The sequence below is a fragment of the Rosa chinensis genome, chromosome 7, assembly GCF_002994745.2.
Source record: "Rosa chinensis cultivar Old Blush chromosome 7, RchiOBHm-V2, whole genome shotgun sequence".
Classification (NCBI taxonomy): domain Eukaryota; kingdom Viridiplantae; phylum Streptophyta; class Magnoliopsida; order Rosales; family Rosaceae; genus Rosa; species Rosa chinensis.
Genome location: NC_037094.1, coordinates 55,835,805 through 55,862,185, shown reverse-complemented (window position 1 = coordinate 55,862,185; position 26,381 = coordinate 55,835,805). Strand labels below are relative to the sequence as shown.

Genomic DNA, 26,381 nt, shown 5'->3' with positions numbered 1-26,381 from the left:
AGCCAAAGCAAGAATCAACCGGATGGTGGAATGTTTAACCACTGGTGAAAAGGTCTCAGAGAAATCAATGCCTTCTTGCTGGTGAAAGCCGACAAGCTAGTCTCACCTTATATCGTTCAATAGAGCCATCTGCTTTCTTTTCGATCTCGAAGATCCACTTGTTGGGAAGGACATTCATGGAAGGACTGGGTGGAACAAGTTCCCACGTTTTGTTCTTTTGTAAGGCTCCAAATTCCTCTTGCATGGCAGTGCACCAGGAGGCATGTGTAACTGCTTTACGATATGACGTAGGCTCTGTCAAGTCATTAGTTAAGGCAGAGTGTAAAGCATATTTGGGATTGGGCTACCTAATGCCATCCTTTAACCGAGTAACCATGGAATGCGAAGGAGAAGCAGCTTGTATGACATTGGAGTTCTCGGCAGGTTCCAAAATGTGTGATGATTCTGAATGTGATGGTATAGGTGGACTATGGAGTGACGCAGGAGAGGTAGTGGTTGATAAGGAGACTTGGCTAGGTGACGGGACTGTTAATGAAGAGTTAGATTGGATTAATTGTGGGCAAGAGTTTTCTGGTGGAGGTTGACTAGTTGAAGTAAGAGACGGTGGTATACTTGAAGTAGGAGACAAAGATGATGTAATTAAAGGTGGAGATAATTGTGAGTTTTGTGGTGGACGTTGACTAGATAAAGGAAGTGGCAAAGCCGCAAAGGTGGTAGACTTGAAGTAGGTGACGAAGATGGTGGAATTAAAACAGGAGATAATTGTGGGATTTGTGATTGACGGTGATTTGTTGAAGGAAGAGACAAAGGTGGTGTACTTGAAGGATGAGATAAAGTTGGTGGATTTGAAGTAGGAGTAGTTAACGGAAAGAAAATAGGAAGAGAATATGCAGTACCTTGTGACGAAGAGGCGCTGGTGGAAGAAGTAATAACAGTCTCTGCCACTACTAGCAAAACAACAATTACCCACAGATTTTAATCTGTGGGTAATAAGACTTTCACACACGGATTTCAGTGTGTGATAGCCTTTACACACAGTACACACACAGATTGGTGTTACCGTGCGGTTTGGAGGGGGGTAATGCTCATCTCACACGGATTATGTTGTCCGTGTGAAATACTTATGTGGGCCCCACTATCTTTCCATAAATATAAATTACCGTAATGAAACACAGTCCGTGTGAACAACTCTATTTCACATGGATTTCTGTAGCAAATGTTTAATTATCTCACACGGATTTCTGTGTCAAATATGTACTCATCTCACACGGATTATTTTGTCCGTGTGAATATTAGACGTGGGCCCCACTGTCTTTCCATGAATATAAATTACCGTAATGAATTGCAATCCGTGTGAATAACTTCCTATCTCACACGGATTTCTGTGTCAAATGTGGAAACTGTATTTCACACGGATTTCTGTGCGAGATATAATTCACACTGATTTCTGTGTCAAAACTTATAACTATTGACACGGATTTCCGTGTGAAATTCCTTTACTCTTAACTCACACTGATTTCAGTGTGTAATAGTGACAGCATGTTAAAAAAAAAATTCTGCTGGGATTGGCTTCGCTAACCTCCCAACGAGCCTTGGCCTTGGTACCTCACATTTGCCATCATTTCTTGGCTTTGTGACCATTTTCCAGTCCCATAAACTTATCAGTGAAAACTCCGGGATTGACACTTCTGCATCTTGAACGACCTGACCATACTGAGATCGCCAGTTCTCTTCATCCCATGAACCACCTGGGGAAAATATGATTATATGTTTCAATATATTATACAACCGGTAAACTAGAAGCAAACCAAGAACCCTACAGGTTAACTATGTGCTACTTATCAAAACAAAGGTGGGCAATCAATACGTAGAAGCAACAAAATGACAACACCTTTATCAGAGACCTTTTCACTCGACTCAATTACAGCACCATAGTCTTCTGGAATCGGTGTGGATTCATGGAGCTCAAGGAGGGAGGCGGTGCTTGACAGTGGAAGTGAGCAGAGTCGGTGCGTGGGTTGTTGCAGGGACTCAAGGAGACTGCGTTAAACTCGTCGGAGGTCGGTGATGGTGGAGGTGAGTCACGGTGGTGACCGGAAGTGGGTGTCGAAGGAGAAAGAAAACAGATGTAGTTCCTTTGTCCTCCATTAAACCAAAAAAATTTGGAGATGAGAGAGAGGGAGGCAAAGAAGAGGAGCTGGGAGATGAGAGAGAGGGAGAGCAGTGGGTGGAGGAGATGAGAGAGAGATGGAGACATGAGAAAATTCGGAGGAGGCTTTAGATTTTGGTCAAGTGTTTTCTGGTTTTAAGCAGCAGCATTATGCACGGAAATCTGTGTGTTTATAGTATTTCACACGGAAATCCGTGTGAAATACATTTGCATTTACTACAGATATCCGTGTGAATTTACCTCGGTAACCCATCTATTGTTATTTAAATATTTACAACAGCACCCACAGTAATCCGTGGGAATATCCAAATATTGAGCGGGAACAAATCCACGGAAATCCGTGTGTAATACTACTAGGGGAGGGAAATTGAATTTGTTCCAAAAAAGTGAGCGGGAAAATATTTACCACGAAAATCCGTGTGAGATACATATATATTTACCACTGATTTTCGTGTGTATTTATCTCGGTAATATATAACTGTCATGTTTTACATTGTTCACACGGAATTCTGTCTCTATTCTATTTTTTTCACACGGAATTTAGTAGCTAATTTTTCTTTTCACACAGATATCCGTGTCTACATTTCACACAGATATTCGTGTGTTGCTCATTTCACAGATAATTCTGTATTAAACACTTATTGTAACGGAATTCTGTAGCTAATAGAGTTTTTCACACGGAATTCTGTAGCTAATGGTTCTTTTCACACGGATTTCCGTGTTAACATTTCACACAGATATCCGTGTGTATTACTCATTTCACACAGATGTCTGTACCAATAACCGGTCAACCCTTTAAACGCCTCTACTTCCTTAAGGGGAGCCGACCCTTGAGAAGATAAAATTTCAGAAATTTTTACATTAGTTGATATAGCTTCTACCCATGAAAGCATAAGAGTTTACAGATCAAAAAAATAAGTTACGAGTGAGCGGTTATGAGCATATTAGTTTTATGTAGTATTTAAAGTTTAGGGTTGACCTACTAGATCGAAACCCAAACGACGAGGAAAATAGCTGAAATTTTGAACACAACCATTTATTCTTATCATGATAACATCCTACGGTCGATTTTGATAAAGTCTATTTCCTACGCATTGTTGCTTATGGAATGTATACTTTTCATTATAACTAATAAACTAGTTATACCACATTAGTAGACATATAAGAATTTTGTGCAATCCAAAAAATAAAAATAAAAAATTGATAAATTTGACATTACTCATCTATTTATAGCGTATTAATAGGTACGGTGTAAAAAAATTAACTCAATCCGTCGTTCTTTCAATATCAAATAAGTGATTAACCTTATATACACATATACTTTTTCACACGGAATTTTGTAGCTAATTGTTCTTTTCACACTGATATCCGTGTGAAAAGGTTTTAGTTTTTACACAGACATCAGTTACTGTTGTTTATTCACACGAATTTATGTGTGTAGTCTCATTTTTCACACGGAATTCTGTAGCTCATTGTTCTTTTCACACGGATTTCTGTGTTAACATTTTACATAGATATCCGTGTGTATTACTCATTTCACACAGATGTCTGTACCAAAAACCGGTCAACCCTTTAAACGCTTCTACTTCCCTAAGGGGAGCCGACCCTTGAGGAGATAAAATTTCAGAAATTTTTACATTAGTTGATATAACTTCTACCCATGAAAGCATAAGAGTTTACAGATCAAAAAAATAAGTTACGAGTGAGCGGTTATGAGCATATTAGTTTTATGTAGTATTTAAAGTTTAGGGTTGACCTACTAGATCGAAACCCAAACGACGAGGAAAATAGCTGAAATTTTGAACACAACCATTTATTCTTATCATGATAACATCCTACGGTTGATTTTGATAAAGTCTATTTCCTACGCATTGTTGCTTATGGAATGTATACTTTTCATTATAACTAATAAACTAGTTATACCACATTAGTAGACATATATGAATTTTGTGCCATACATGTGATAAAAATTGAAAATTGATAAATTTGACATTACCCATATATTTATAGCATATTAATAGGTATGGTGTAAAAAAATTAACTCAATCCGCCGTTCTTTCAATATCAAATAAAGTGATTAACCTTATATACACCTATACTTCTCTAAGGGGAGTAAAACCACGAGGACATAAACTTTTCAAAATTTTTACATTATTTGGTATACCTCATATTCATGAGAGCTGACAGATCGAAAAAATAAGTTACGAGTGAGCGGTGATGAGCATATTAGTTTTATGTAGTATTTAAGGTTTAGGGTTGACCTACTAGATCGAAGCCCAAACGACGAGGAAAATAGCTGAAATTTTGAACAAAACCATTTATTCTTATCATGATAACATCCTACGGTCGATTTTGATAAAGTCTATTTCCTACGCATTGTTGCTTATAGAAGGTATACTTTTCATTATAACTAATAAACTAGTTATACTACATTAGTAGACATATAAGAATTTTGGGCAATCCAAAAAATAAAAATAAAAAATTGATAAATTTGATATTGGTATTTGGTAATAATGTATTAATAGGTACGGTGTAAAAAAATTAACTCAATCCGCCGTTCTTTCAATATCAAATAAGTGGTTAACCTTATATACACATATACTTTTTCACACGGAATTTTGTAGCTAATTGTTCTTTTCACACGGATATCCGTGTGAAAAAGTTTTAGTTTTTACACAGACATCAGTTACTGTTGTTTATTCACACGGATTTCTGTGTGTAGTCTCATTTTTCACACGGAATTCTGTAGCTCATTGTTCTTTTCACACGGATATCTGTGTCAACATTTTCACACAGAAATCCGTGTGTATTACTCATTGCACACAGAAATCTGTATCAAATACTTATTATAACGGAAATCTGTCCCTCTGTAATTCACATAACAAACAAAATTAATGATCCCGAAATAAACTAATTTCGGATTTTCACACAGAAATCAGTGTGAATTGATCTGCACACAGATATCCGTGTAAAAATATTTTATCATTTACACAGACATCTGTTACTATTGTTTATTCACACGGATTTCCGTCAATATTGTTATTGTATAAATCACTGTAGGGCTCAATTATGTTCTTTTCACACAGATATCTGTATCAAATACTTATTGTAACGGAAATCCGTCCCTCCATAATTCACATAACATAAAAAATTAATTATTTCGAAATAAACTATTTTACGTACAGAAATCAGTGTGAATTGATTTTCACACAGATATCCGTGTGAAAATGTTTTTATTTTTACACAGATATCTGTGACTGTTGTTTATGCACATGGATTTCCGTTGATATTGTTATTGTATAAATTATTGTGGGCCCGATTATGCTCATTTCACACGGATTTCTGTTAGTATTTCTATTTCACACGGATTTCTGTGGCTTTTAACTACAGTAAATCCGTGTGTATTGTTATTTTGCTAGTAGTGTGCTTCAAAGGGAAAACAATCTTCATTGAAAAGTACATGAAGTGTTGTCAAGCACACCAAGAACTGTGGCTGACGATTGTATATATATTGATGAGTAACTTACGAGTACAATTGTATTAGGAGTGTGAGACTACATATAGAAAAGATAAGACTAGTAAACAGAATACAAGTAGATAGATCGTCTAGGAGAAGAGAAGATAATTACAAAGGTGAGTATTAGATAACAGAAGATAAATCATGCAGCTTGATCAATTAATGATTGGTTTATCAGGCTCCACTTGTACCAAAAAAAAAAAAAAAAAAAAAAAACATGGGAAAGAATCCGCGGTTATCAAGTAGCTGGAACTTCAAACAAGACGGGTAAAAGAGAAGGTTATAATGAAGATGGTATCGGGTTATTGCAGTCTGTCTCCTTTATAGTTTGATATATTTTACAAAGCTCCTCTTTATTTATACATGTCGTTGTTAGTCATTGCATCTTCTTGCAGATTCTAGTTGCTAAATTTGGGAGATATATCCAAGAGGATTATAGCAGTGTTACTTTTGTTTTGGCATTTTTGGATTCTTTTGACTGATCAGTGATGCATGCGTTTAACATAGTGTTGTAATGTTTTATTTGTATCTGAAATAATCCTATGTAGTTTGAAGGCTTCAGTTTTCACTTGTGAGTTACTAGATATATGCTGGCTTTGTTATCTTACTTGCATCAGATGGGATTTCATGACCAGAAACAGAGGGAAGAGTTATGGGACACAGTCTGAATTGAATTCACTTTCAAGCTCCACCAAGTTCAAAGGCCACATGAGGTTGGATGTCCTGTTTTTATCTATACGTACACTACACCTATTCAGGGGTTCTTTCTAATATTAGATCTGTAGAAATAATTGTAAAATAAAAAAAAAAATAACTCACCTACATATGCAAGATGGATGTTATGGAAGTATCATTATTTGTTGACGTTGCAAATGGCATTCATCGACTCCATTGGCTAATTCCTCAAGTGTTTAATGTACTTTCAAATTTACAAAGTTGGAATCTTATTTGTGTAGTGGAGGATTAGAATGTGTTGTATATGTTAGGGATGGATATAAGTAAGGGTCAGGACTGCTCCACGAATGCTTGTGAACAGAGAATACCACTTGAGCATCAAACAGGGTCTTGTTTTTTCTACATCAGTAAAACTTCTATCTTGTGTGCTCATTTGACTGATTGGTGAGGCTCCTAACATAATGCCATAATTTTTCATCTGCATTGAAATAATCCTATGTCATATTCATATGGCTCAGCAGAAGATCACTAGAGGCGTACAACCTTTTCATTCTTGATGGCTTACTCTGACAGAGTTTCAGTTGGTTCCAGAGAAGGTAGAGGAGTACCCAATAATTACGACATCTCAAATTCAGTTTCATTTTGGTAAGTGCAAATTTGTCTAATGTACTTCTCAATTTCAAAAAGTTGGAATATTATTTGTCTAATTGGGATATTCCAACTTTCAATGTTATATATTTGGGGGATGGATATAAATATGGGTCATGACTGCCCCATGAATGAACAGACAATACCGGTCTTCTTTATATGACATTGGTGGAAGCGACTAGCATATTGCAGAGACAATAGTAGCTTTATGACTGTTTCATAAGTCTGTCCACTGTTGGAGGGCTCTGATGTCTTTTTTTTTTTTTTTTTTTTTTTTTGAGAATAAATAATTCCATTAATAACCAAACAGATTACATAACATTAGATCCATAGTTACGGGACCGTCAACATGAGTGACTTCCATGAGCCAAAAAGGCTCAACCCCTAACCAAATTTTACGCTCATACCCTCGAGCTACAATGAGTAACCACCTAACATATACCGATACAACCCAGTCGCCAACATTACGATGAACTGTTTCCACCAGTTTGGACACCGCGATCCAAAACTGCCAGACCACGTGTAAGGGTGATTCATCATCACGTTGATAACCAAAAAGCACCGACAAAAGTCCAGACCACGACACACTTAGGAACCCAAAACAAACTAACCCTCGCTCAATTGAGGAGGGACTTATTATACCTAAACAAAAACCAAAACGGAAAAAACCTAACCAAAAACCACCAACTATAAGTAAATAACAAGCCCAGGCCCAGAGAGCTAAGGCAGCCAAGCCCCACCTCGTTAGCCCAGTCCAGGAAGGCACCTGAACTAACACGCCACCATACTCGCCGCTCCGCCACCGATGTCGGACCTCAACCATCTGCGAGCCATCTCCGCCGTCGAACCACCGGCCAAGACTAGCCACCCACTCCACCACCCCAGCCCCACACATCCTCACTCCGGATATCAGAACCAAACAGGATCGACCTCCGATCCCAACCGGTCCCAGCCAGCCTGTCCTTCCACCTCCCATCTCCGATCTCCCACCTATCCATGGTAGCATCGCCGTCAATCCCACTGCAGCGCCATAGAGCCAAACAACATCGATCCCACCTAGCAGCCACCAACCCGATCCACGTTCAGCCGCCTCCTGCACATAAGCACGACGAGAAAAGCAGCTTCCCAACCCCAGCCACTGAGCCACAAGCATGCCAACGAACCAGACCACCCGTCAGGCCGCACGCACCGTGCTCCGGCGAGGCCAGAGGCCAGCGCCAGCGCCGAGGCACAGCCGGACAGGCAAGAAGGACGACGCGGCTCCCAAGGTTTTTTTTCTCTCTGTTCCTTATTTGTTGTTGTAGACCCAGTGTAGATTAGAATAGGGAAACTCTCTGATGTCTTCTTTAAGTCTCTAGCTTTAGGACTATATGCAGCTTAATCTGAAAATTTTCTGCAATTTAAAATAAAATAAAACAGCATTTATTTTATTAGGGATGCTTAATCATGTGAACAGACAATACCACCTAAAAAAATTGGTCATTTGAAAATGGTTAATCATGCCAACTGGAAATTAATTAAAGCAAGTCATCTGTCATGGTGTATGCAGAGAAGAGGTGTTATGCAGAGAAAAGTTTATTTATTGGTGCACCAATTTCTCCCGGTAGGAAATTAGATTATTGTATCCAGATATCTTGATCTATGCCACCATTATCAGTATTATATTGTAGGATTGAGCTTCAACAATTTTCGACTATCTGCATTACTGTAATGAAAAGAGACCACCATCTACATTACTTAAATATTGTTCATGTTGAAGGATATCGACGTAATGTGTGCCTCTACAAACTAGGGTTTAGAGTTGTAATAGGAATGTGTTCTAGGTATTCAATTGTAATCAGATTCTATTACCTTTTTGGGTACCTTGTAACTCCCTATTTAAAGGGCTCCTATTATCAATGATAACACACAATTTCATTCTCCTACAACACGTTATCAGCACGAGTTCTAACCCTAGCCCAAAAAGAAAAAAAAAACCTAAAAACTCTCTCTCACAAATTCAGCCACAGCCTCCAGCCAGCCCGCGCTGCACACCAGCCGCGTATATCACCAGCCTCCATCTCGATCTGTATCCCAGCCCACTGCCCCCGCGCAACTCCTCGCCTGCTAAACCATCCCCGCGCCTTGCAGATCCAAGCAGCCTCCTGCCGCAAGCCTGCAGCCCACTGCCATACCTCCTGCCGCAACTTCCTGCTGCTCCCTGCGTCCTGCCCCCAGCAGCCCAAGCACTTGCAGCTACCCCCGCCAAGCACTTGCAGCCCGTGCCCCTGCAGTCTGCCCCCGCAGCAGCAACCCTTGCTGTCAAAAGAAAAAAAACCCAAAAGAAGAAAGAAAAGACGTGGAAGAAGAAGGAAGAGAAGAAGAAAAGGGGAAGTGGGCCCCAGAAGAAGAAAGAGAAGAAAACGTGGAAGAAGAAGAAAGAGAATAAGAAAAGGAAAAGTGGGCCCAGAAGAAAGAAAAGAAAGAAAAGAAAAAAAAAAAGAAAAGAAAGAAGAAGACCCGGCCGGCCAGAAAAGAAGAAAGAGAAAAAAAAAAAAAGAAAGAAGAAAAAAAGGGAAAGAGGAAAGCCCAAAGAACAACAGCCCAAAAAAAAAAAAACACGCCTGCTCCAACACGCGCGTGTCCTCAACCAAAGAACAATCACGTAAGTTTTTATAATTAAGGTTGCTGCTTTCTTGTATTTAAATTCCTTTTATTTTATGCAAATATTGGAATATATGTTGCCAAATGAGTTTGATATTTAACAAAGCGGAATTGTGGGGATTCACGCTTAACGAACTAAGAGTGTTCGTATGAACTAAGAGTGTTCATAATTAAATGAACTAAGAGTGTTCGTATGAACTAAGAGCGTTCATAATGCTTGGACTAAGAGCGTCCGTAAGCATCAAATTGTGACCATATTAAAACATCATTGTTTGGTCTAATCCAAAAGAGATTCTTGGAAATTGATTTCTTGGTAGCATTGCTCGGAAATCTTATTGTTTTTAGTTTTCGTGGAAGTTTAACTCCGAAACTAATATATCTTCTCTTCTTATTTTCGGGATGTCGAATGAACCTAGACTTGACTTTCCCATGCTTGACTCAACAGGCTCAGATTACCACAGTTGGGTAACCGATGTTGAGAATCATCTCACTTCCAAGGGAATATTACCCATAATCCAGGCACCTAACCCGGATCTTGTGTTCAACCGAACATCTACAAAGCATGCTCAAGCAGTTATCTTGATGTGACGCCATATGGACAAGGCACTCAGATTGGAGTATATGTCGATCAAGAATGCAAGAGAGCTATGGGTAGCGCTAGAAGAGCGCTTTGGCAATGTCCAAGATTCCATCCTCCCTGACTTGAAGGTTCAATGGAACAACCTACGCTTTGCTGATTTCAAGTCTGTTGCTGAATATAATTCAGAAGCTCTTCGCATACAGAGGTTTTGTGGACAACCTGTCACAGAGCAAGAGCTAATTGAGAAAACTCTCTCCACCTTCCCTGTTTCAGCCATTGTGGTATCAAAGCAATACCATACTGAAGTCAATGCTAGACAGATCACGAGGTTTCATCAGCTTATCAATGTTATATCTGTAGCTGAGAAACATGATAACATCCTCGTGAGGAATTATAATTCAAGGCCCATTGGAACTAAGAGCGTTCATGAGGCGAATTATAATGCACCCAAAGGAGGGCGCAAGGAGCGGTACCCTAAGAATGTGGGACATGAGGGACGTATGGGCCCATAAAACCACCCTAACCAGGAAGGAAACCGCAAGTTTGGTGTGGATACACGTGGTGGTAATGCCTCACGTGGGAGAGGGGGTCGTGGTATCCCTAGCCGTAATGGTTGCGCCATGGGTCGTCGTGGTGGCACCAACCCTCCTAGGGAACGCCCGCAACGTGCACAACGTGCACCTCAATTAAAGAGAAGCAACCACAATGATGAGTGTCATCGATGTGGATCAATTGAGCATTGGTTCAAGCAATGCAAGGCAAGCGAGGAACTAGCTGCAAGATACAGGGCATATAGGGACTTGAGAGAGCAAGAAGTGTACCTTGCAGAAGAAGAAGAAGATGGTGGAGATGTCAATCTCACCATAGAGGACTTCAAAGCTGAAGATGAAGTGCACAAGGATGCAGCAGACTTTGATTAGATTAGTCCTTTTATTTTTCCAAGAACTTTTGTGATGGCAATTTGTCTTAGTCAATAAATGACAATTGTATTAACTCTTTCTTATGTGGCGGACCCAATAAAATGTGATGTCTAGGAAAGTCATTGAGATTATTGGTACTTAAGAGAGCCTCGCTCCACTAACAACTCTTTCTGCTTTCCTGGTCATATTTGATTGGAGTTACCAAACGGATAGAGTGACTACAATGTGTCTTACTTTGATTTTATTTGGATTAGATTTTGGAAACTTTGATGTAATCATTGGCTATTAATAAAGTGTCAATTCTTTTACTTAATGTCTTGGACATACCTTAATTCGAACTTTATTATATAAGAGCCAATGGTTTTCATGTGGAAACACATTATGATAATGGACAGAGTTCCTTTGCATCACCTCTAATGACTACGGACATAAACGAGTATTAGAGAAACTTATGTGTCGCTCTAGTGGGTTGTATGCAACCACTATTTGAGTTATTGAATCCAACCATGTCATGAGAGACGACTTATGAGATTCTGACACATATAGGCTTTAACATGATGATCCGTGTATTAAAGACTTTACACGGACATCCATTTTCAGAACGAAGAAAAGTCAGAACCAAGAATTGGTTTGAGGAGCTGCACATGCGCCTCATGGCGCCATGATTGTGCAAAGACAGGCCATACATGGCCGGCGCCGCCTACCCCCTGCGGCAAATACATGGCATTGACGCCATAAACTCATCTATCTACTTCTCAAGTCTATTGTGACATTATGGCTTAACCAAAACCTTCATTGGTTGATTATAAAGCCCATGTTTCGTTTTGTAAAGTCTGTTATTTAGGATTGAGACCATCCTATGAAAAGGAGATTGAGGAAATAATTCCATTCTTACAAAGAATCTAAGGGAATTCTATGGATTTGATCAACCAACTTGCGGACCATATAGATGTTTTATGGTGTTGGTTGATACGTAAACACGCTGGTCACGTGTTGTGCCATTATCCACTCATAATGACATATGGCTACGGGCTCACTACCTAGATCATCCCATTCAGTCAATTTGACTCGATAATGCTAGAGAGTTTACATCGAAAATTTTCGATGACTATTGCATATCATTAGGTATTGATATCAAGTATCATATTCCAATGTACACACCCAATTGGTCTCGCGGAAAAGCCACCATTAAACGACTACGATGGTAGCCCGGACATTGGTATTGCGCACCAATATTTCCGCTTGGGTTATGCAATATCGCATGCAGCTATGCTAATTCGTCTACGACTCTTAGCAGCCACTCAACTTTTATTTGCGTTACAGCTAGTGACTGGGTTTGAGTAGAAATATCTCGTATTTATGCATATTTGAGTGTGCGGTTCATGTGCCAATTGCGTCTCCACAGCGCATCAACATGAGTCATTGCAACGAATGCATATATATATATATATATATATTTGTTGGACATGAGCCTCCAACTATAAGTCCGCTATGTAGAACCCTTGACAGGCGATCTCTATTTCGCTGGATTTGCGAATTGTCACTTTAATGAGACAGTCTTCCCGTCGTTAGGGGGAGATTAGAACGTCAATGTTCAACAGAAACGACAGGAATTGTCGTGGTCTATCCCCACTATGTCTCATCTTGATCCCCTAAAAGTGACGAAATCACATATACCTGCTGCAAACATGCCTACAAGGATTGATGTCCCCACAAGAGGACATGGTGCCACCCAGAAGATGGGTACGACAACACCACCATGGATGGTGGTATGGTGACGCCACAAAGGTGGCATAATGGCGTCATAGGCCATGGGTTCCGCCTAGAGAGAGTAGGAGACCCATAGGTTCGATGGATTCTCGCCCTAAGAAGAGAGCGAGTTTGGCACAACTTGATCCATTGATCATTGATACTCAAAATCCGTCTCATGAGAATATTTTGGATTGTGGTTATGTCCAAGAGACATCGTTGGGGGACGCCTCAATGTTAGAACCAATTCCTGAGAATATAGAGATCTCTACGAACTACACTAGTGTACATGAGGACGTGGAATTATTGAGACCAATGACATCGAACCTTACTCCGTTGAAGAATGCCAACGTAGAGAAAATTGGCTTAAATGGAAAGATACGATCCAGGTTGAATTGGATTCACTAACGAAGAGGAAGGATTTCGGGCCTGAGATGCAACACCTCCTAACATAAAACCTGTTGACATTAACAGGTCTTCGTTAGATAGCGTGATGAGAAAAAGATATGGTAATCTCGCCTTATGGCACAAGGTTCCTCACAACGCCCTGGAATCGACTACGAGAAGACATATTCTCTCATAATGGATGTCATTGCACTCCACTACCTTGTCAGTTTGGTAGTTTCCAAATAACTGAACATGCAGCATACGAATGTGGTCACTACGTATCTTTATGGGGATCTAGATACGGAATATAATGAAGGTTCTTGTGGACTTTATTTACCCAAGTCAAGTGGCTCTAGACCACGGAGCGCATTTGCAACGAGGTTGAAATGCTCACTAAAATGGCTACTTGATTGGGAAGGGATATGATGAACTATGCCCACGTGTTTTCATGACAAGTTCCGGATTTGTAATGGTCGCGGTTTATGTTGACAAACATAATTGGAACCCTTGAGAGTTAAGGGAAACCGCTGAACACCAGAAATCCGAGTTTGAGAGGAAGGACCTTGGGAGAACACGGTTCTGTCTAGATTCAGAACTTGTATACTGTGTCAATAGACATTTTTGATAAAGTCAAAGATGCACCATGGTCGTCCGTAGTCTTGGCCCTAAAAGGGATCCGTTTCATCCCAGGGATGATGACGAAGACGTGTTAATAGCAGAAGTGCTTACTTATGTACAATAGGCGCATTATTGTACTTAGCACAATACAAGACCGGACATCTCAATTATTATGAACTTGTTGGCTAGACATAGCCCCGCGCCAACGCAACACCATTAGATTGGTATAAAGACAATCTTTCGATATTTGAGATGTACGATTGATATGGGCTTGTTCTATCCCTACAGAGAAAAGAAATGACGGAAGTATGGGATCGGATCCCACAAGGCAAAATGCCACCTTCCGTGCTCCTCCTCCCCTCTATCAAAATGACAACATGCACTTCTAAATACTGAAGTGAACCAAATTCGATCAGAGGATAATGTAGCGGACTTATTTACTAAGTCGTTACCAAAATCCACCTTCGAGAAACATGTGAAGAGCATCGGATTGAGAAAGTAATCCGAACTTCCATGATTGTAGCAATCAGGGGGAGATATTGACATCAGGGGGAGGCATGATGTCTACATGTTCGATCTCGAAGAGTGAAGGACGTGTTGTGCTCTTTTTGTCCTTCGACCAGGATTATTTTTGTCCCACAGGGTTTTTGTTACCTGGCAAGGTTTTTAACGAGGCAACAATCAAAGCGTCATCACCAAGTTTGAGCGGCATAAGGGGGAGTGTTGAAGGATATTGACATAATGTGTGCCTCTACAAACTAGGGTTTAGAGTTGTAATAGGAATGTGTTCTAGGTATTCAATTGTAATCAGATTCTATTACCTTTTTGGGTACCTTGTAACTCTCTATTTAAAGGGCTCCTATTATCAATGATAACACACAATTCCATTCTCCTACAACAGTTCATTACTTTAGTTCTTTTTCCTAATTATCTCATTCTAAACAGCTAGCAAAGCCGTCCCTGAAACATCCAAGTCGTCTTGAAATGATAATATAATTGCCATGTGAAAATTGTTAAATCATTAATCATCATAACCTGTAAACTAACTTTTATTATTATTTTTCAGTTGGTGGAGCATCAAAAAAGAAAGGACGTCCCTTTATAAAAGACTTAGATCGAGTATTAGGATACATATATAATATATTGCCTTGGAGAATTTATTATTTGCTGGAATAGTTTGACTTGGATTCGTCCTTAACGATCTGTGCACTATATAAACTTTGGTAGAAGAACCATAGATAATAGGCTCATTGCCATTCTGCATTTCTTAGTTCACACATATTTCTCTAGCTCTTGTGTTTTGTGTTACATTTTCAAAAATGGCCGAGGCACTCATCAGCCTGCTTCTGGAACAATTGGTTACAGTTTCTTTTAACCACACAAAAGAAGCTTTGACACTGATTTTGAATGCTGAGACAGAGGTCAAAAAGTTCAGCAGTAATCTCAAAGCAATTCAAGCTGTGCTGGAGGATGCTGAGACGTAGCAAGTGGAGAAGGCCAGCGTGAGAAATTGGTTGGATGGGCTGAATGATCTCTCTTACGAGATGGTTGACGTGCTAGATGAGTGGAACACTGAAATTCTGAAACACAAGGCAAATGGAGTTGCCACTGAGAAAAAGAAAACCTTCAAGAATGTCTGTTTCTCAATTCTCGAATTGCTTTTGTTTTGGCCTAGTGAATAAGGCCACTCATCTTCATAAAATAGCTATCGAGATAAATGGGTTGAATGAAAAGTTAACTTTGATTGCTGCTCAGAAAGAACAGTTTGAGTTTCATCAATCCTCAACTCGTAGCAATGATGATCAACTTATCAAACCGCTGAAAACTTCATCATTTGCCAATACTTCTAAAATATTTGGCAGAAAAGAAGTAACAGCTTATTTGTTAGCAAGTTGTTGAGTGGTAGTAGTGAAGAAGGGAAAAGGGTCCTTGTCATCCCTATAGTGGGTATGGGAGGGATGGGCAAGACTACTCTTGCCCAATTAGCCTACAACAATGAAAAAGTAAAAAAGCTATTTTGAAAAGAGAATATGAGTTTGTGTCTCGGATCCTTTTGATGAGGTGAAGATTGCTAAAGCCATTATTAGGGGTACTGGTAATGACGACCGAAAATTAACTGAGTTGGAAGAAGTCTTGCAGTGTATGTCTAGATCTTTTGAGGGGAAGAAGTACTTGATTGTTCTAGATGATGTGTGGACCGAAGACCAAAGAAAATGGAAAAGTTTAAAGTTGCTAATAATAATGCAAACTTGTGCTAAAGGTAGTAGAATATTGGTGACCACGAGAAATGAAGGAGTTGCTAAAATGATGAGAGCAACCACTAACATGATTTATTTACAGAAGCTGGACAATGAAATTTGTTTGGCATTGTTCAATAGTTTTGCATTTTTGGATAGGGAAGAAAATGAGGCTAATGGATTTGGATCTATAGGTAAGAAAATAGCTAAAAAGAGTGGTGGCTTGCCACTTGCTGCAAGAACATTAGGTGCTCTCATGTAGTATAAGAAGACAAGGAGAGAATGGCGGAGATCTTGGATAGTAAGATATGGGTTCTAAAAGAGGTTGAGCGAGAAGTTTTTTGACCATTTTTACTAAGTTATTATGATTTGGCCCCTGTAGTTAAGCGTTGTTTTTTATATTATCCTACATTTCCAAATGATTATGAATTTATAACAAACACAATTTGATTTTGAAAAAAAAAAAACAAAAACAAAAAAAAAACAAACACAATTTGATTGAGTTGTGGATGTCTCAGGATTATCTTAGTGGAAAAGACTATAAAGGAAAGAAAGAAACAGGCCAATCTGTTTTAATACCTTAGTAATGCGATCATTTTTCCAGGATGTCTCAGAAAAAGCAAGTTATATGTCCGAGAGCATTACTATATTTTGCAAAATGCATGATATTGTGCATGACTTTCTACAGTTCCTCAATAAGAATGAATGTTGTACAACGGATGCTAGAGATGCTAGAGAAGCAAACACATGGATAATGATAAGTGAGAAGGTCCGTCATTTGAGCTTAATGTATGCACCTCTCCACTTTTGGATTTTATTTTACTAGTGAAATTCAAAAAATTACGCACTCTAACAACTTTTGATTCAAGAAGGCTCAACATAAAATAGGTCTGAACTGCTCCGCAAAAATTGGAGCAACGTAGTTAGGGTTTGGAAAAAACAGAAGCGGCTTCTTTGCTTATCGGGTTGCGCCCTCCCATCGACGACGACTACCAGCCTCATCGGCAAGCGAAGGGTCTGACCTGATGGGCGTGTTTTCGCTTGGTGGCGGGAGGTGATCAAGATTGGGGGCTGCAACAAGAGGCGTTTTCTTTTTCTCAGATGAAGACAACGGCTGATAGGTGTTCTGTTGCAGAAAGCTTGGGGAATGGAGGAGCGGTCATCTCGGCAAGATTGGAAGGCGTATTGACATTGGGTCGGTGTTGGGACGGTGCTGGGTTGGAGAGTTTTGCCATCTGGGTTTATAGTGGAAGGAGATTTCAGAGATGGAGGTTCTCTCCAGGTTGGTTTTGTCCTTGGCTTAGATGTCAGATAATTGGGGTCGAGTTTACCAACCTCAATCCCAACTTTACTGTGGCTGATTTTGTGAAGCTTAATTGAGTCGATTTTGTGGAGAAGGAAAGTTGATTGTGGCAGTTTATTTATTTATATTTTTTTAGGCTTTTGTTCTTTAGTTTGTGGTTAGGATTACTAAGTCCCTCCTCCCTTGAGCGAGGGTTTGGGTGTTTTAGTGGAGTGTCGATGCCATTGGTTTGGTGTTTAATTTGTTCGTATTGTTGTGTTATCTCAATGACGTTATATATCCCCGAGGACTGTGTGTTCTATTGTCGATGCTTTCTGGTTGTCAACGTGATGGTGAATCATCCTTGCAGGTGGCACTACTAGAAAAAGGGCCTAAGGGGACACATGAAATAGGGACATATGAGAGATGTGTGCCTATAAGTGAGCAATAGGAACATAAGAAGTTATGTGTGCCTTTAGTTAGAAAAGGAACAAATTAATGAAGTGTCCCCATTTGATAAAAATACCACATACACATTGCAAATATGTATTTTTATCTTTACATTCTCTCTCCTCTTTGAAAAGGGACAGATGAAGTGTCCCTATTTGAGTAAAAATATTAAAATATCACATACGCACTGAAATACGTATTTGTGAGATAGTTCTCACCCCTTCCTATCTTAAACCTACATCTCTCGAGGCTCTCTTTCAGCCTTAGCCCCAATTATCTCTCTCTCTCTCTCTCTCTCTGCCTTAGCCTTACCTCAAGCTCATGTCTCCTCTCTTAATAGATATGATTATAATTGAAAGGACCGAGGATGCAGAGAAGGGATATTGTTAATAGTGTGGGGGGCACTTTTGATCGGAGTTGTACGGCAGTGAAAATTCATGGGTAAGGACCCAAGACTTTGCCCCTTCGTCAGCAACTAGGCCCAACAAACCTCGAAGGATAATAAGTCCTAAGAAGAATGCTGTTGATTTCTTCCCAGCAGCTCCTCTCCATGTTCACGGCAGTGAATTAGTGTGCAACTTCAGTAAAGGCTTGAAAAGATGTGCATGGCGTGGGAGCTAGAAAAGCATGAGTTTCGGAAGAAGAAATTCCGACATTGATTGGTGGGTTGGTTAAGGTATTCAGTATAAGGGATATGAGTTAGGAATGGTAGAGGACTATGGATGAATTTGGGAGAGAAGAAGCATGGCAGAGAAGATCATTGTACGATCAAGCATGATAAATTTGAATCTTCATGGAGGTAGAAGAGTTTATGGAACTGGAAATGGTTTCTGGGAGAATGATGGAGTTGCTTGGGCTGTTTAGTGGTTAGCTTCTGTGTTCCTCCCCCCCCACCTCTTCACAGCAGCTATCACTATCGATTTATAAAATGGTGGTGGCTCAGGTCTGCTGCTGTTCCCAGGAATCCTGCTGCTGTGTTTCCAGGATTCTCGTGTCCTCAAGATCTCATTGCTAATTCTAAGAATCTTGCTGCTATGATCCCAAGATTCCTGCTGTTGTAATCCCAGGAATCCTGCTGCTGCTGTGATTCCAAGGTTTTGCTGCTGGGATAAGAGAGGTCATTGTTTTGTCTCAGTTCAAAGGTATAGTTTTGGTAATTGTGTAAAAGAATGCAGTATGGTATTTGAGATGTATGGTTATTAAGTAAAATGGTTTGGTGTTGGGTAAAAGAAGTGTTGCTGTGATTAGGGATTTTTGGGTTCTTTCTTCTTCACTTACCCATAATCAGATTTGGGCTGTTGGGCTTGAATTTCAGTCCCTAAGCTCGAAATTACCAACAAGCCTAAAACTAATAATGGGCCTCATGCATTTCCGTTACTTTCCACACCACACCCGCTCTTGCAAGCCCCAAATGCGTGAATGTGGCTGGGGTCCACATGCGTGGCATGATGATTGTCGTTATAATTTGCTTATTGGGCTAGAGAAATGAATTGGGCCTGATAGCTGGATTTTTGGGCATCAACAAATAGCAAAGGGGATCTCGCTCCATCCTTAGCATCTATCAATCTCGACGGCCAGTTCGCCTTGTCTGACTCCAGGGATGGTGAGCTTCATCTTCGTTAGAAGATGGAAGCCTTCGCCCTCTTCCTCTTCCCGCTCAACCTTCCATTCAGATCCAATCCCCGGAAGAATTGTCTCCCACTGCTCCGGCCTCTGGGTTTGGTGAAAGGACTAATATTGGGCTCTGACATTTTTTGGGGCTGTTCTGAATCTGGTGGAGAGGGAGAGATGGCGATAAGTTCATAACTTTGCTTCTTCTTTTTTTTTAATGGTTTTTTTATGTTTAATTTACTCATTCCTGTTGCACTTACAATGAGTTGTATTTTAAACAGAAATGTTAAAACATGCCTTTAGTTTTTACATAGCTCTGTTCACCCATTCTCTTCAGTTCTGGATTACATTTTGTGGCTGATTGTATAACATCATGGATTGGCGATTGATTCACAGCAAACCAAAGAAAGACGGTACTGGTACCGTGCCAATTAATGACAAAGCAGAAAAATCTTTGTAAGTATTGTGATATTGGTTGTAGCTTAGTATACATGGTTGCTTATTACTGTAATTAGCTTACTTTAAATTAGTTTCTGATTTTGCTGTAGTTGGAATTGGATAAGCTTGAGCAAAGGGAGCGCTTAAATGGTAGGGAACTCACTATAGACTTATTGAATGAATTGTTTTGTGAGCAATTTGGACCAGAGACATATAATGCAGTTAGAGGGTATGGACTGGGAGTAGAGTGAGTTGATGTTCCTGGAATACAAACTGCAAATCCAGTAGTTTCTTGCGATGTAGCATCACTTCAGTCTGAACTTAAAGCCTCACTTGCTGAGATCAATAGGTTGACAGAGGAAGCAGCCAAAAAGGATGAGCAATTGCAAGCTGTCCAAACTCAATCAATGCTAGCATTGAAACTCGTATTGGCAATCCCTTGCATAGTATAATAAGTGCTAGACTTGATACCATTAAGAAGCTAATAGCAGCACTTTCTAATATCGCAGAGAAGCAACCTCAATCGATCCAAGAAATGCAATCAACTCCAATGGAAGGGTATGTGACTTTACTTGGACACTAGGATGGAAATTGTAGGAAGTTTGTTTTGAAGCATATTGCTGGTATCTATGATTCATCTCAAAGTTAGTATATTTTGGGTCATTTTATTGACATATTGGAGATGATCTATATATATTTTGGGTAATGGCTTCTGCCATATTAGATATAGCAATACTAGCTTGGGTTAGAGCGGAGATGAACTAATCATGTAATTATTATGGTCTGGGAGAACAATGACCACTTTTGTAAATTGCTCTTGGATGAATGAAATTTGTGTAGGAAAGCTAATATTTGGATTTATGTTTGAAAAGTTGATTGAATGTACAAATGTGATTGTGTATTGTATAACACCATATGTATGCTCATGTTGGAGATATAAAGGCACACATGTTACATTTGTCCCCAATTGAAATAATAGGTATTTGTATTTATGTAAAAAGAGGTATACAAGGACCCACTAGAATATGTTTTTGTATTCGTGAACAGTACAAGTATATATCATTCAATATGTATTTGGATGAAGTAGAATACATGGGGTTATATGGGGACACTTGAGCTTGAGATATGTGTGCCATTTAGCAATAGGAACACAAGCAATAGGCACACATATAATATACGTCTCTATAGCTCAATGGGGACACATATTTGTCCCTATAGGTATCAAAAGACACACATATTATTAGTCCCCTTAGGCCCTTTTTCTAGTAGTGTGGTCTGGTTGTTTTAGAACGCGGTGTTAAAGAGGATGAAGCGGCTCGTCTTAATATTGGTGGTAGGGTTGTATCATTACACTCGGGAGTGGTCACTATCTATTGTAGCCCGGAGGTATGGGCGTAAAATTTGGTTAAGGGTTGGGCCCTTTTGGCTCATGAATGTCATTTGTATTGACGGACCCCGTAACTATTGATTAGGTTAGGAATGTGTGTCGTGGGTTTGATACCACAACCGGTCATTCCAATGTTTTGTAATCGTGTTGGTTATTAATGAATTTTGTCTATTTCTCAAAAAAAAAAAAAAAAAAAAAAAAAAAGCCCAACATAACAGCAACTTTTGATTCAACTTTTTATATAGAGTGTTTCTATTGAGACCTCCAAATGTGCTCAATTGACCTCACTCTGTTATGAATTATTAAATGACATATATAACCTCTTATAAAATGACTATTAAGGACAATAATTATACCCAAAAAAAATTATATTTAATTTCTCTAGACTTTCTAATTCAATAATATTATATCGCATTCTTATTATTTTCCTTATCTATTTTCATTTTCCAATTTCACTACATACTCATTAAAGCTTTTATATATATTTATTAAGAATTAAAACTATAATCAAGATCATGTGACATAAAAATTCCTATCATCATATATGTTGAACGCATATTGGTTCGGGATAACAAAAGAAATCATATTATGACCTAAATCCCAGTCTATTCATTATATTTGCAAAAAAAGAAAAGAAAAAAAGAGCTAGCAGTAAAAAAAAACTTAAAAACTATTAAATAATTAATCATGACGTACAGAAAATAGAGAAAATAATTAAACATTAAGAAAAACTACTCTTCATTTTTTTGCACATCTACAAGAGAAAAAATAGTTTAAAAAAAAATTTTATTAGAAATTAATTTTTAAAGCCCAATACCTTGTGTTTGAGTTTCTTTTTTATTGGATAAGAGATTTATGTAATTTGATTAAGGAATGAATATGTAATTAATAGTTTGTTTGCAAATTTTATGAGTGAGGTTATTTCAGGAACTTAAGTGAGGTTTAATGAGTAAATTTAGTATTTGAAAATTTGATAGGAGGTGTAAAAAGCAAGGAGGTTAAGTGAGTAAATTTGGAGGTTCCAATAGAAAAACTCTTTTATATAAAAGCAATCTCACAGCTGAAATGTCCAAGGACCTTGAATTTGAGCGACAACTAGATTGAAGAACTTCCGGAAGAGATCGGTCCGTTGATACATTTGAGGTACCTCGACTTGTCTCAAAATTGTGATTTGGAGAAACTACCAGAGAGTTTATGCAATTTGTACAATTTGCAAACGTTGCGTCTCAGTTACTGCGAAAAGCTTAGAATATACTGCCTGAAAATATGGGGAACTTGATTAATTTAAGACATTTTCATACCAAGTATTTGACGAAAGCTGTCGAGAGATTAACAAGTCTGCGAACACTAAACGTGTGTCCTGTTATTGATGATAGTGACCTCCGTGAAGCCTTGAAATTAGGAGATCTGGGAAGCTTGGACCAGCTTCAGGGTAGTCTCCACATTCATATATCAAGGGGAATTCGAAGGTTACAAGTGAGGCGCAGAAGGCTCGCTTGTCGAATAAGAAGCTTTATAATTTGGAGCTACTTTTTAAATCAGATGACAAGCAGAGCCATGTGCAAGTCCTGGAGGCGTTACGGCCACACCAAGATCTGGAAAGTTTACGGATTAGTTTTTATGGTGGCACCACCCAGCCCAGTTGGATGATATCCTTAGAGAATTTGAAAATCACTTTCGCTTGAGCACTGGGATGGATGTGAGTTTTTGCCTCCACTTGGGAAATTGCCCGTCCTTGAAAAACTATCAGTAACCCGATTGGAGAAAGTGAAGACGGTTGGAGATGAATTTCTGGGCAATCGTTAATACTCGTCCTCATCCTCTGTTTCATTCCCAAGATTGAAACAACTCACCTTCAGCGGTATGAGTGAGTGGGAACAGTGGGAAGGAGTTGGAGGGCAGACAGAAATCGGTGGTGATGAAATTACAATTATGCCATGACTTGTGTCCTCCACAATTGAGAACTGCCCTAAGCTGATGAACCTGCCACTCTTCCTGCAAAACACACCGGTCACGATTATTTACGTCAGTTGTTGTCGTCAGAGTATTATGATACCTGTCATGCCCGACAACTGTGACGTCAACATAGAGTTACAGATTCAGATGCAACCACTTTGCCAGCTTTGGATTTGGAAGCAGGTACCCCGAAATTTTCTTCCACATTTTCTTTCTACTATGAAAACTAGTCAAATTCATTAAAGAACAAAAATACCCCACAAGAATCATCGTTTCTCGATTCTGGCGAAATAGTGTGATTAGACCAAAAAAATTACATGTACAAGATATATTAGCCTTAGGAAGACATACTCGATATGTTAGGTTCGTGGCATTCATGCCAGGTTTATATTTACTGAGCTTCTTGCATCAGTCGTATTTCTTCTTACGGATGTTGTAATGACATAAACCAGAGTGCAAACAGTCAATTATAGCTCCTCAATTTCTCGAAAGGACTGATAATGATGTCATAACTATAGAAGACAAGCTGAAGAAGAAGCACAGTATGAGCTGAGTTTCTCATCATTCACTCATCATGTCATCTCTTCTTTGTCAACCTTCAATCCGGCTCAAGCTATGGCTTTACATTTCTGGTTCTATTTGTTCAAGTTACAGGCAAATTGAAAGAAGCTTAAGTATAACATGTACAAAACTAGTGATAGTTACTTGTTAATTCAAACATTTTAAACTTTTTTGGAACTCAGAAAGGAACTTTCTTTACCAAAGGTCATGCGTGCACCAAGTCTTTTGCAATGCTCTGGATTCTATAAGTTTCTGTATTTGAGACTCAGAGCAACTTATGTTAAATGAGAATCAAACTATTTTGATCTGTAGAAGTGAGTTTTTGCAGAAAATGTTGCAATAGCACCCTTTTGGCAAGTCAAACCTCAGGGGAGCAGTGGATCAGCAGAATATGACACTCCTGTATCTTTATGGTATGCAAAAGTCTGTAAAAGCTTTAACTACGTAATATGAAATTTATATTCTTGTAATCCATTACAAACTAATTCTTCAGCTATGAATCTGATATAGATCAAAATTTACTGTGTAGGCAATGTAGATGCATGGAGACTCCAAAATTGCATCAGAGTTGTCAAGCTTGTGATTAGTCACTAAAGAGATTAGGTACTAATAAGTAATAACCATAAGCTAGATATACCAATGTATCACCATGCAAGGTTTATAAGTGTCTGTCATGTGGCTGAAAAGTTGGCAACTTGGCATTTAGCTTGCAGGAAATTTTTATATGGTGTCAACATTACTTATTCTAGATGTCCTGTGCTTTCCTTATCAATTTAATGAAGTCTTAAAACTTTATTTGGAGAGCGAGTGCAGGTTGCTTGTTAAGTTGCAATTGCTAAAGAGGGCATTTCTGTCTACTTTTCCTATTAAGTTTCATCAGTTATTGTTATTTGAAGAGCAATTATTGTCAAATGATGTAGGTTATGTCTTCCTAAATTTCTCCTGTATTCATGCAATTTACTTTTGATTATTATGCTCAATGTAACTCCATGACAACATTGAATTTCAAGGCACACATTCTGAATTTTGTGTTGGAGATTATACATTCAACTGGTTCCTACAACGCTGCGTCTTTAATTATTTGTATGTGTGATAAGACTGTTATTGTTTCGACCTTTTTGATGATTACAACGTCTCTCACATCTTGTTAGATTGGAAAGATGCTATAACCTAGGGTCATTGCTCTTTGTAGGATTGTTTGTGTTTTTTATTGTCCTGTTGTTGCTGGTTGTTTGGGACTTTTTGTTTGTAGCTCTGCCGCCTTGTAGACTTCTTGTCCACTTTGTTTTTGTATATACCTTTTTCCTTCACAAAGCTGTTTTCTTTTGGGAAAATAAAAAACAGGGATGTAGGATTTCCAAGCAGTGATAAACCAATATCAACAAAACTTGTAACTTGTGTTTTGGCCTTTTCAGATTCATTTGACTGATTGGTAAGGCACTTAATGTTAGCGACATTAACTCCTTGCCTCAATCAAGCGTGATCTCTTCCCCAAATCAAGCTCATTAACACTAATATCTTCAGTTACTGTATTAGCATTGATATTAGGCTAAACTTGTGGATCTTACTTTAATATGCAGTTATTGTTAGGCATGTAATACTCTGCTATATATATGTAAACTTGAAAATCATTCATTAATGAAAATCATATTCAACATGGTATCAGCCTAATTTAGGATCCTCACCTGTCGTTCCTTTCCGTTCCCTTTCTCTTTCTCTAGCTTCTGGGTCTTCCTCTCCTATTCCCAGCATCAATGGCCACCCCACCTTCCTCACTCACTCCTGCCCAAAACACTGCCCAATTCACCAAATTAACCGAAACGTTGTTACACATGGCTTTATCCTATGCGCCAGAAAAATGAGGTCCTTACACACTTTAAAAACTTTGTTGCCATGATTCACAATATTTTCCATAGTTCTGTCCAATATCTTCAAAGTGACAATGGCACCGAATATGTCAACAATGCCTTCTCCCAATTTTGTATTTCTTTGGGCATCCAACAACGTTTTTCTTGCCCATACACTCCCCAACAAAATGGGCTTGCTGAAAGAAAACATCAACATATTGCCTCAATGGCCCGCACTCTACTTCTCACTTCAGGTGCTCCTCAATCCCTTTGGGTTGAGGCTATACTCACATCTGTATATCTCATTAATCTTCTTCCTACTCCTATCTTAAATTGGGATACTCCCCACACACGTCTCTATGGTCATCCTCCCTCCTATTCTTCCCTCCGTGTTTTTGGGTGCTCATGTTTTCCTTACCTTGGAGATAATGTTCCTAACAAATTGTCTCGTCATAGTATTGAGTGTGTCTTCCTTGGTTACAGCCCACACCACAAAGGTTATCGTTGTCTTGATCCCAACACCGGTCGTGTTTATGTCTCACGTCATGTTTTGTTTAATGAAACCAATTTTCCCTATAAGGGTTTGCAGGTCCAATCACCATCAGATTCATTTTATCTTGAATTCACCCCACTACAATGTACTAGCCCACCTGCACCTCCGCAGGCCCCCCTGCCGAGCCCGGATCTATTACCGTCGGGCCCAAG

The 26,381-nt window shown here is 39.0% G+C and overlaps 1 long non-coding RNA gene across 1 annotated transcript; it reads left to right on the top strand.

Annotated features, from left to right (window-relative positions):
- The first annotated feature begins 22,776 nt into the window (after window positions 1-22,776).
- LOC121050323 lies at window positions 22,777-24,631 on the top strand. The gene is made up of 3 exons (XR_005802672.1): window positions 22,777-23,451; window positions 24,158-24,242; window positions 24,359-24,631. It is a non-coding gene; the product is annotated as an uncharacterized LOC121050323 (long non-coding RNA).
- Window positions 24,632-26,381: the final 1,750 nt, after the last annotated feature.